At 40.0% G+C, this 10,810-nt stretch overlaps 3 pseudogenes; all 3 read right to left on the bottom strand.

The window, feature by feature from the left end:
* Window positions 1-378: 378 nt before the first annotated feature.
* On the bottom strand, window positions 379-2,117 carry LOC136280346 (GRB10-interacting GYF protein 2-like; annotated as a pseudogene).
* A 601-nt stretch (window positions 2,118-2,718) lies between these two features.
* Window positions 2,719-7,991, bottom strand: LOC136280587 (macrophage-expressed gene 1 protein-like; annotated as a pseudogene).
* A 942-nt stretch (window positions 7,992-8,933) lies between these two features.
* LOC136280347 (uncharacterized protein F23F12.8-like) lies at window positions 8,934-10,334 on the bottom strand (annotated as a pseudogene).
* Between the last annotated feature and the right edge of the window lie 476 nt (window positions 10,335-10,810).

A 10,810-nucleotide genomic window follows, 5' to 3' on the forward strand; every position in this document is an offset into this window, starting at 1 on the left:
TGAGTGATTTGACTTATCTGATGTAAGGATGTCACTTAGTATTGGAAAGTGAAACGGCACGTATACTGTTCCGGTTAAATACTTATGTGACAACATCACTTGACTCGTTGAAGTCAGAATGCCTACATAAACCTTTGCAAATATTTTTCTTTAATGTGTTAATACAAAGTTTTGGCAACATGATATGTCATTATTTTGAAGTGTAGATAAGTTGCTAATAAAGTGATCAAAATATGGATATCATTCGAGTCTATCAGTTTGTCCAAGTCTTGATACAATGTAAGATTTTAGGTATAAAAAGAAACAACAACGTCAAGTATAAACTTGCCTGATAAACCATTGAAGTATTCACAACCAAAATCAAACATATTATGAACATCATCGTGCAAAACCAAGCCAAGTTAATTTTTTTTCTAGAAGCTTCATAATTATTTGAGACTGCTTTTGTTGCATTAAGGTAAACATCTGCTGAAACTTTGCATCTGCTCTTGCTGCTGCTTAGTCTGTTCCACCAAGACTTTCATTCATATATGCTGATGTCGTTTTCTTGATCGATCTTCCCGTTTACCCTCAACATCAACTCGCTGGTTTTGCAGCTGAAATTCTTCTTCTTTCCACTTCTAAACAAAATCATTTTTTTCGCGCAAATATGCAATTGCGTCACCTCCACTTCTACGACCTTTTTACTTTGGCTTTACTTTCTCCTCCTCTTCGTTTCGCTGCCTTTTCTGTGTTCCGCTCAGGCTTTCTAGTGCTCTGTTTCTCATTTCCGCTGCTTTTGCGTTGTCAGCTTTCTTCTTATCGTTTTCTATAGGTGTCTTCAGCTGCAGCTTCTCTTTCGGCTATTTCTTCCAGAGCCCTTTCCATCTCACTCAAATCACGTTCAATTCCACTTGCCTTCTCTTCGTCTTTTATCTTTGCTTTAAATTTCTCACTCAGCAATGTGTATTTTTCTCTAAAAGCACGGTTACTGACTTTGAATCGAGGAAGTTTAAGGCCGTTCAGATTGTTTGCCATTTTTCCTAGATTTTGCTTCTAGAAAAAGCTTACTTTTTTTTGTACTTTAAGTATTCAAGTACTAAAATTTCTTGACACAAGCAATTGTCATGTTCCTCGGTCCACTCCAAGTTTGATTTGAAAAAAACCACAATAATATCTAGCTTCAGTGATTTTTTTCCTTAAACAAACTCGGGTAAATTATCTAAATTAAAATTCCTAGTTTAGTTTTAATATTCATTAAGAATATGAACCGAAAACAACCTACTGGACTATTTCCTTTGAACTCGTCTCAATTTAAGCTTATTTGAGTCACGAACTTTTGGAGCTGTTTTGAAGGAGAAAGAAACTTAGGTCAGTTTTCGCCTTTAAATGAGTTCTATAACCATTTACATTTGTCACAAACTAGGAAAAATGTTGACAGCTCATCATATATTGAAAAAATACGATAAATCCATTTGAAATGACCTTAAAATAAGAGAAACTTACTCATGTTTTAGACACTTCGTTTTGACGTCACATACAACGCTACTAGGGACCTAGGATACCAGGACGGGAAGCTGGGATGAGTCCCGTCGTGCCCGCCAAAGACAAAATACTTAAGCGGGTTTTAGGGGACCTTAAGATCCGAGGACGGCGGATGTCTACGACAGCGGGCGGAAGTTTGAATGCGTGTTTACCTACTTCCGGTAGCCGTTCCCCGTAAATTCCAGCCGTAGGTGTGTTGTTTGCGACGTTAAAACAACTAGTTTGCCGTTTCGTACAAAACGTGAGTTGATTACAGTGTTTTTATAAAATATCTTTTATAATTTTCGAATATTTTGCGCATTATGGAGTCAATGATATTTTGATTCGTTTGCCTACTCTTCTGGTGTATCACAATGAGTGCATATAAATCGTTCACGCACTTTCTGCGAAAATTTATTTTTGCGAAATGGGTCTTTTACTCAACGAAAAAGTCAATTTTTTTGTTCGAAGTGACAGAAACTGCGGTTTATGTTTGCAATTTTTTTAAAGCCAATATGGTCAAATTCACAACTCATATAACCAATTTGATAAAGGATACATACGGCGACTACCTGTCATCTCTCTCGCAGAACCCTGCAGCGCACGTTGGACATGTTTACACGGTGACGGGTTTCCGGTTTTCTGGGATGGGCGCTCCTTTTTCATTCGTTTCTACAAACCGAGAGCCTTGCACAGTTAGGCAACCAAAGGTCGGCAGAGCCACAGGGTGGGTATAAAGATGGGTCGACCGCCTTCAAAAGGTACGTGACAGTTGCCCAACCAGAGGAACTTTCCCTCCCTTCCCAGAACGCCCCAACTACTTTATAGGAATTTGAAAATGAGTATCGTGTCCTTGTTATCTTCCTTATATATTACAGCCCTGAGAAATATTTGCTGACAGCTTCACGAGGCTTAACAACCCTTAAAATTATAAAACCCTACGGCATATAACTTTTACGTGGGATACTTACTATAAGTCTAATTATTGGACACCCTCTTTCTTTTGATACATGCAATCTTCGGCGTTTCCGGCTCGCAAGGGATTGGGGGAAGCCTGACCTCTGGGAACGAGATTAGAACTTGCAGGCCATAAGAAACTCATTTGGAGCGTAAGAAAATCTAATGGTCAGGTTTGAAAGATTCTCTCCTTGTTTATATCCGAATTCTAACGTCAGTATAATTTCTCTGAATATCTATTTATGTATTTATTCGTCTATTCATTGTTTTTCAACGTGATTCAATGCAAAATAACTTCTCTAAACCGACTACTGAAAAGGCAGAATAACTTTTAAGATTATACCGAAATCAACAGAGTTCTATATAAGTATTTAGAGAGCACAACTTAATAATCCACTGTTTGTGCGACACAATATGGAGAAAATTTTCAATTGAGTGTTATAATCCAAGATTGCTTTGGTTTTGTTCTTCTTCGATCTGTAGTTGTTGCAGAAAACTCGACCAACAAGATTAAAATTATAACCAATTCACGACTCAGTCGCTCGCGTTTTCCCGCGCTGAGGTAATTCGGTGATCTTTAATTTAAGTTCTCATTGGCTCTTAGAGTATTTTTCTTCCTTCTGATTGGTAGTTCTGATAATTTTGGTTTTGGCTTAGCGACACTCAACATCATCGTGTAAACAGGTGTAACAGTACTCTGTCAAACAAAACCTCCTGTGCTTACATTGTCTGCGCCTCAAAAATTAGGGTTAATTCTTCCATTTCACTTACATTAGAACAAGTGCTGAAAACAATGTCACTTCAAAAACGAATTTACGGGAAAAACTGAGACAAAAGATCAACTTCAAAAACGCTTATAGAGACAAACAAGTTATTATCAAATTTCCTATCTACGTTTCTCTTTGAATGGCCTTCCTATCTACGTTTGTTAAGTTTGGGAAAAAAGAAAAAAGTTCCTGGGTAATTCAAATTCGTAGGCTTCCTTGCTCATTAACTGCGTCGCACTCAGTGGGAATCAATGGCTCCATCAAACCGCTGCTCTCTCTTTGAATGGTCTTATGGCGACGCCAGCCAATGACCATGACTGCGATCAGCAATGCTGTCACGCCGAATGTAATACCAGCCATGGCCCCGGCACCCTCGGCATCACGGGAACTCTGTGAGGAAGACGTTTGTTTGCCATGAGTGGTAGATTTCACGTTTTCATGCGCAGGACCATCTGGGTTGGTTTCGGCTGCAAGTTCAGCAACAGAGAGCTGGATGCGAAAGAGATACGAGAAATGGTTTATTAATTCCCTGAGAAGATCCAGCTCGTTGAAATAATAGGGACAGTCAGTTCATTTAGCTGTGCTAATAAATTTAGTTTCCTTGTCTCTTGATTTGTTATTATTCTGTTCGTTGGTTGGTCAACAAGTTTAGGGACATAGAGGGAGAGGGAGAGGGGGGGGGGGGGGGGGGGGAACGAGGATTTTGGTTGCGTCATGATAAAATTCAGATGATCTTCCCGTGAGGCTTTGCAGTATTCTCATGATCCCCTTCCCCTCACTGGCAGTCAATTTTCTATTCCCCCCCCCCCCCCCCCCCCCCCTATAAAACTCTGCTAGAAACTACTGATCCCCTCGCAGTTTCCCCTCCTAAAACATTGTGATCCCCTAAAAATCTTCCGAACCCCCCCCCCCCCCCTTTCCCCTCCTCTCGGAACATGGATATAACCAATGATCTGAACGACCTAACTTTACTAACCGTTGAGATCGAAATTGACGAACTCTACCGAGGTTAAAACTAATGATAACACAGAGGAACCTGTGCAGTCATTCGACTAGCAAACGACCCCTCACTTTACTCTGATGATGGCTTTTACTGTCACTGACAATAGGTTTCCACCATGTAGTATTCTACTCAGTACTGACTCTGCTCAGAGAATGACATTCCCGTCACTCACCTTTAGTGGCCAAAACCCAAAGCGTTGAGTTGGATCGTTTTGACCAAATTTGTCCGGTGTCATTGTTAACCACAAGCAAGGGCACGGTGTATTTGTAAATTTTGGGCGCGTTCGAGTAAGGAGGTCTTTTGATGATAGGAAATCCCTGGCTGTTGAATATATTGGACTTCACGCAGAAGTTGATCTCACAGTCTCAATGGCTCCCAAATGGTGAAGACAATAACCTATTGGACAGGTTTACGGCCACACCAGAGAGACCAGACTGGTTCACAAACAACTCCAAGCATGGTATAGTGACCTGCAAAGTAGCAAAAGACAAAACGGATAAGCAAACGAAATGAAGGAAGATTTGACCGTTGTCTCAACCTGTCTAGTTGTGTTCGATAAAAGAAACACAGTTCTAATTCAGATATGAGCGAAATTAACTGGGATAGGTGGACGCGAATGGTAAGGTCTCAAGGTATTGGTTTGGCCACCCCGCATTAAGGGCGGAGATAAATGACAGTGGCTAAGTTGTGTTCAAGCTTGCCGCGAAAAAGAAAGACCCGAGTTAGATGTTGGCTTTGTTCCTCGATCGTTCGCTTGTGCTCCTGATTTAGAAATTTCTGTGAAATCTCTTTCATCAAGATCTTATCACTGTATAACGCTAGATGTCAACAAGCATTTCACATATGTAGCCGATTCTGAGTGTAAACATTTACTTCCGTTTATCTTTCGGCACCCGATGGCTTTTGAGTTTATGCGACTCGAAAAGTGCACAAAATTATCTCGGTCATATTTTTTTCTAGTTCTCATAAATGTGGTCATATTCCCTAACCATTCATGGACTTAAAAAGGTGTCGTAGCTTCTCACCGAGCTAGAAGAAAAAAACAAATTCTCGATTGATACCAACCAATCAATTTCAACCTTTCCTTCATAGTCGGAAGAAAATAGTACCGTAACACAATTGGAAAAGCCGAACATTACTTAGTTAGAACAAAGTTTCATGGGAAACATGTTTTCAAGGAAAAACGAAAGAAAAAGCCATACCTGCGTTGGAAAGCAAAGGCCGTCAATTGTTGATGAGTTGTAGGTTGGCCGAGCGGTAATTGAAACCAGAAAGTCAAGCTCTATTTTCATTTGGCAGTTAAATGCTCTTTGCCACTAAAGCTTTTTAGAGTTGCTTTCGATAAAATTGCAACAAAATGATACATTGAGAGATCCCGGGCCTCAGAGGGCACAACTATTTCAAAATCGCACAACGAGAAAGCAAGAATCAAATGCACGTACTGATCTTAAAATAATCAGGCTTTTTTGAGTTTTAAGAATTTCTAGCAATCATTAAGGATAAAAAAAAAGTTATATCAAAGGCAAAAAAAGGAATAAATTTAAACCATTAAGCTTAAGGGTCTATTTCATTGTAACCCTTCAACCTCTAACAGTGATAAGTATCTAATTTCTCTTCACAGTCTCAATCCTAAATCAACACTAAGGTCACGAATACAAAAGAAATAATCATTTATCAAAGAAGCTCTTGATCGTTAACCAATTTCTCCCCGTCGTTAAAATAGGAAATGTCTTGAGAAAAGTAGAGAGAGTATGCCTACCAATATAAGGTATATAAGGGAAAGGGAGAACATACCGTTTGATCCCCTGGTACTGTCCACTACTTTCTTTACACCGAGAGGATTACCAGTATTACAACTGAAGAAGCCACCAAAGGGACTGACTGCTGGAAGCCTAGCTCGTAGTCATCGCTCACACAAATTTGCATGGTGGTTCCGAAGCGCAAGGCGTAAAACTTCGCTGGACAGCTGTGATCTTGTGTGACTGGGTTCTTTAACACATTGCTGTAGAGTCCACCAAAGAGATATCCTGTATTACGAGGCACAAAACCTTTAGCAACACACCAGTAGGTGTCGCAGCTGGCGAATCTGCAATGAGTGTCGCAGCTTTTAAAAATCCACCATCCGTGGCACTCACGATGACAGCTTTCGGGTGTGCGACCTTGATGTAGCATGACTGGTTCATAACCATTACTACAAGAGTAGTTGGCCGTGAGAGGGTTCTTCTGGAGAAAGGATTCACATGGATTACTGGATGGAGAGCCATCACATTGGCACGTTTGATAAACGCCCCCGAAGGTGTAGTTATTGGTTGGGCTCTCGCAAGATCCATCGTCGAGGTTGGCCTGAAAGCTGAAGTTCGGAGAGTCCATTTTGGTGCATCCTTTAATGGTATTGTGCTCATAGTACTGCTTAATGGCTTTTCCGACAACGTTGGCTAGTTTGAAGACCAGTTCTTCGGACAATTCTGGTACACTTTTGGGTGTAATTGCAAAATGAAGAGGGTCTCCGGACCGATCAACTGCAACCAGCTCATCCGATAGTTGGTCTTCCGATTTATTAATGGTAAAATTCATCCTGAATGGAGGTCCACCGAATGTATATACTGTGGAATAAACGATGTTCTGTGTGTATTCATCCAAAACTTTTTTGTCTGTTGTCTGAGTATAGCCAGCACCGACTCCAAACTTTCCCAAAAAAGATGCACTCGCGGCGGCTGTGATCTTACTTTTATCTTCACTGAAACCAGCAACGAATTTATTTGTCAAGTGATCCACTTTGGCCAGGGCTGTTCCGGCCTTGACGCCTGTAACATAATGCGTTCCGAAATCTCGAACTAATTTTAGGGCGAGAAAATTTGCATAGGCAGTATTGTTATGCTGTAAGTGAGATGCGATCTCGAGCAAACGGGACTTGAACGGTGCCTGTAGGGGCCATCGGGCTGGAGTTTCGCCGTGTATAAAACATGGCGTAGTTGTGCTCGAGTGGTTACAGTCTTATCTTCCACTTGATGTTTCTTCACTGATTCGAACTCAGAAGAAAACGAACCACTTACACTTCCAAAACCAAATTTTCCTTCAGCATTAATAGACTTGGTTGTGGTGGACGAATAGTTGTGCCAGTGATCGTACATTTCAGCAAATACATGCACTTTGCTCTCCTTGATAGGATACAGGATCACATCATCGGGAATGAGATACTTGCCGTCGTCTGAAGTCTTACATTTGGAGTAATTCATCACTGAAACAGCGCCCATATGAACATTTCTAAGATTGTCCCAGCCGCCTCCCGGAAGAACCTCGGCGCGATGAACTCCGTTTGTAAGAGGACAGTTTCGTGGATCGCCAATTGGAAATCGTGGCGAGGGATTATTTTCAGCGTAAGCAAGACTGATCCAAGGAAGACCAAAGAAACTTGAAACAATCCAAACGCTCGGTAAAACCCAGCCAACAGCGCCATCATAAATCTGATTAGAAACGAAAGTATGTTTGATGGTCACTTGATCCAAGAGAGATTTCGGTTTCGAATCAATATTTACTTCTGTTCCATCCCTTACAAGCACGTTCAAGACTCATGAACAAACGTCGAGTCTTACAAGTAAAAATAATCACACAAATCAAACCTGAACATGTTATGACGTTTACGTAGCACACTCTATGTTCCTCCTTGTAAGTCGTTATTTGCCTTCATTCAGTTATTCCACTGGTAAATAATTGTATGAAGAGAAAGAAACAAGCGTTTATCTTGTTGAGTGGTTCTATAATTATGCGTTTCGGGAAACTAAAATATGGAAAAATTTTTATTGAACATGAATAATTAAGATCGTTTTCATCTTGGCGGGTGTGCTATTTGTCCAACATCCACGTGCGTCAAAACAATCTGCAAATAGCATAACTTAGCCTCTTTCGTCTTGCAACGAGCGTGGAACAGAGCAATAAACCTGAGTCTATATTGAGAATGTTTTACAAGCTACTGAGAACCGCTATGGTAACGTTACTAATTACTAAGCTTATACGCGTCACGTGTTCTGCATACTGCTAGGATCAGCGATGTTGAGAGCATTGTGCGAGTGAACAGAATGAGGGACATTAAAAATTAAAAAGATAAAACAAATAACTTGATCTCATCTGCCCCAGCATTGGGTGATGTCCCAAAAATCCCTTGCGAATTAGACAAAATATGACTTAGATCATCCGAACATCTATGCCTTTAAGAATTAAAATTGTATGTGTATCGTCAACGTCTCAATATTTGAGTCATTTTCTGCGAAGTGTATAATTTTATTCTGCTAAAATAACGTGGTTTGATAAAAATACAAAATCATACGACAAGGACAATACTCGCAATAACAGAGAAAAACATGTCCGTCTTGATCTTATCATGTTAACCAAACCACTCTATACTTTTCTATATTTGTTGATTGATTTGACTTATCTGATGTACGTATGTCTCTAAACATTGGCAAGTGAAACGGCACTTAGACTGTTTCGGTTAAATATTTATGTGACAACATCACTTCACTCGTTAAAGTCAGAATGGCTACATAAACCTTTGCAAATATTTTTCTTTTATGTGTTTATACAAAACTTTGGCAAAATGATAACGATACGTCATTATTTTGTAGATAAGTTGCTAATAAAGTGATCAAAATATGGATAACATTCGTGTCCAACAGTTTGTCTAAGTCTTAATGCAATGTAAGATTTTAGGTATAAAAAGAAACAACAACGTCAAAGTTAAACTTAGCTGATAAACCATTTAAATGCCGAATGCAAAACCAAGCCAAGTTAATTTGTTTTTCTATAAGCTTCATAATTATTTGAGACTGCTTTGTTGCATTAAGGTAAACATCTGCTGAAAAATCTGCATCTGCTCTTGCTGCTGCTTAGTTTGTTTCACCACGACTTTCATTATATCCTGATGTTGTTTTGTTGATTCATCTTCCCTTTTACCCTCAACTTCAACTCGTTGCTTTTGCAGCTGCAGTTCTTCTTCTTTCCACTTCTGAACAAGATCATTTTTTGCGCAAATATGCAATTGTGTCATCTCCACTTCTACGACTTTTTGCTTTGGTTACACGTTCTCCTCCTCTTCATTCCGCTGCCTTTTCTGTGTTCCGTGTTCAGGCTTTCTAGCGCTCTGTTTCTCATTCGCGCTGCTTTTGCGTTGTCAGCTTTCTTCTTCTCGTTTTCTATGGTGCCTTCAGCTGCAGCTTCTTTTTCGGCTATTTATTCCAGAGCATTTTCTACCTCACTCAAATCACATTCAATTCCACTTTCCCTCTCTTCGTCTTTCATCTCTGCTTTAAATTTCTCACTCAGAAGTGTGTATCTTTCTCTAAAAGCACGGTTACTGACTTTGGATCGGGGAAATCTAAGGCCGTTCAGATTGCTTGCAATTTTTCCTAGATTTGCCTTTAGAAAAGCTTCCTTTCTCCTACTTAAAGAGTTTAAGCTCTAAAATTTCTTGACACAAGCAGTTATCATGTTCCTCGGTCCACTCAATATTTGATCTGAAAAACCACAATAATGTCTTGCTTCAGCGATTTTTTCCTTAAACAAACTCGGGTAAATTATCTAGATTAAAATTCCAAGTTTAGTTTTAATATTCATCAAGAATATGAACCGAAAATAACTTACTGGACTCTTTCCTTCGAACTCGTCTCAATTTAAGCTTATTTGAGTCACGAACTTTTGGAGCTGTTTTGAAGGAGAAAGAAACTTAGGTCAGTCTTCGCCTTTAAATGAGTTCTACACCATTTACATTTGTCACAAGCTAAGAAAAAGTTTGACAGCTCATCATATATTGAAAATATACGATAAATCCATTTGAAATGACCTTAAAATAAGAGAAACTTACTCACGTTTTAGACACTTCGTTTTGACGTCGCATACAACACCACTGAACTACGGCGGGGAACTTCGCGCCACGCCTACCGGAAATGCGCAAGCAAATATTTTAAACTTCCGCTCGCCGTCCTAGGATCTAAAGGTCCCTAATATTGACAAGAAATGCGCGCGAGAGAAAATAGGAAGGTGTCTGCTCTCCTTCTTATCCCTACCCGACATTCCCTGCTTCGTGCTGGTGCAAGTCTGGTGCAAGTCATGGCGGACGACGGTGACCCTGTATAAAGCGATTAGTTGTGAAAGTCCTGAATTTATTTTACCTTAATCGCTGTAGTCTCTATTAGGCGGTCGTGGTCACCCTTTACTAAGTCCCAACGGCCTGTTTTTAATTAAAGCAGAAAAAGACAGTTTGAGAGTCTTGGCGCCTTTCGCCGAGCGTGGTGTAGTCGATAGCTTGTTTCATCCGGCATTTGATAGCGTAAGAGGACACTTCACAGTGGAAGTATATGAAGGCCATGCTTTTTATTAAGGGAAATCCTGCCCTATAGTTTACAGGTCAAATTTCTGAGCCTCAGACGATTTGTGGTCGAGTAATTCAATCTAAAGGAAACATTAATTTTGTCCGCCATGTTCACTGACTTGACAGCGCTTGAGTGGACTAGCCAATGGGAAATGTTTTCTACAACTTTGTTGCGTTGCATATTGCAGCGCAAGTGGTAAAACGAACAACAAAAAC

Source organism: Pocillopora verrucosa, chromosome 4 (assembly GCF_036669915.1).
Source record: "Pocillopora verrucosa isolate sample1 chromosome 4, ASM3666991v2, whole genome shotgun sequence".
Taxonomy (NCBI): domain Eukaryota; kingdom Metazoa; phylum Cnidaria; class Anthozoa; order Scleractinia; family Pocilloporidae; genus Pocillopora; species Pocillopora verrucosa.